Source organism: Pundamilia nyererei, unplaced genomic scaffold (genome assembly GCF_000239375.1).
Source record: "Pundamilia nyererei isolate P.nyererei 1_Seehausen unplaced genomic scaffold, PunNye1.0 scaffold00572, whole genome shotgun sequence".
NCBI lineage: Eukaryota > Metazoa > Chordata > Actinopteri > Cichliformes > Cichlidae > Pundamilia > Pundamilia nyererei.
Window position 1 is genome coordinate 72,809 of NW_005187973.1, and position 912 is coordinate 73,720.

At 41.6% G+C, this 912-nt stretch overlaps 1 protein-coding gene across 1 annotated transcript in view; it reads right to left on the reverse strand.

Annotated features, from left to right (window-relative positions):
- The window catches only part of LOC102204497 (ADAMTS-like protein 2), a 25,550-nt gene extending 25,124 nt beyond the window's left edge, over positions 1-426 (reverse strand). Inside the window, exon 1 of the mRNA XM_013907874.1 lies at positions 352-426. The gene's annotated coding sequence lies outside the window, so the exon portion shown is untranslated. The remainder of the gene's footprint in view (positions 1-351) is intronic.
- Positions 427-912: the final 486 nt, after the last annotated feature.

Here is a 912-nt window from a genome sequence, read left to right on the forward strand (position 1 = left end):
TTTTCATGTCTATTTAAGCGTAATTTATGACAGTATGTTTGCACTGAAGCACCGCAGCAATTTCCTAATGTTGTAAACCTGCTCAACATTTGGCAATAAACCCTTTCTGATTCTGATTCTGAAGCAGTTTTACATGTGCTCAAATTGCTATGTATTTATGTGTGGGTGCAAGCACATGCTTGTGAGTACACACCAATCACTGTACACGTCTGTAACCCTTTTGAGGCACATTTCTCTCCATATTTCTCGCCAGCATGTTAAAAATGCCCCCACCTGCAAAAATTCAGAGTCAGACTGAAATCTACATGACAACAGTTCTGCATGCAAAGAAACTCAAAAGACGGTGATCACCTTTTTGCCTGTCTGTTTCCCATTTTGACTTCCGTGTGATCGGAGATGGCTGTCATGCTCCCCCACCCTTACTTCACTTCTGTCCTAACAGACACAGACAGACAAATCATGCACAGACACAAACATGGAGAACATTAGGACGGCTTAAAGAAAAATAAAAGGAAAAAATTTTATATAAATTTAAACCTGCAACCAGTGATGACAGAGCCCTCGCACACCGCTGCACGTCTAGGCGCACTGCGGTTGAGCGTGCTGCAGGTGAACAGCATCGTGTGCTTATGCGGTTTTCTTTAGCTTGAGATGATAATTGGCTGTTGGGTTGTTTATGTAAGGATTGCCATCTATGCCCACTAGAGGGCGATAGAGATACTTACCCGTATGTAATGCTGATATATATCATGCATGAAACTATAAATGAAAATTTCATGTAGACTGGATGATGTCGCCATACTCAGACTCCCATCAAGCAGGTAAAGTTTGGGACAGACTGGTACAATGCCGATATACAATATACAGAACACAAATATATAAATATCAGGGGTGCAACGATACTCGTATCGA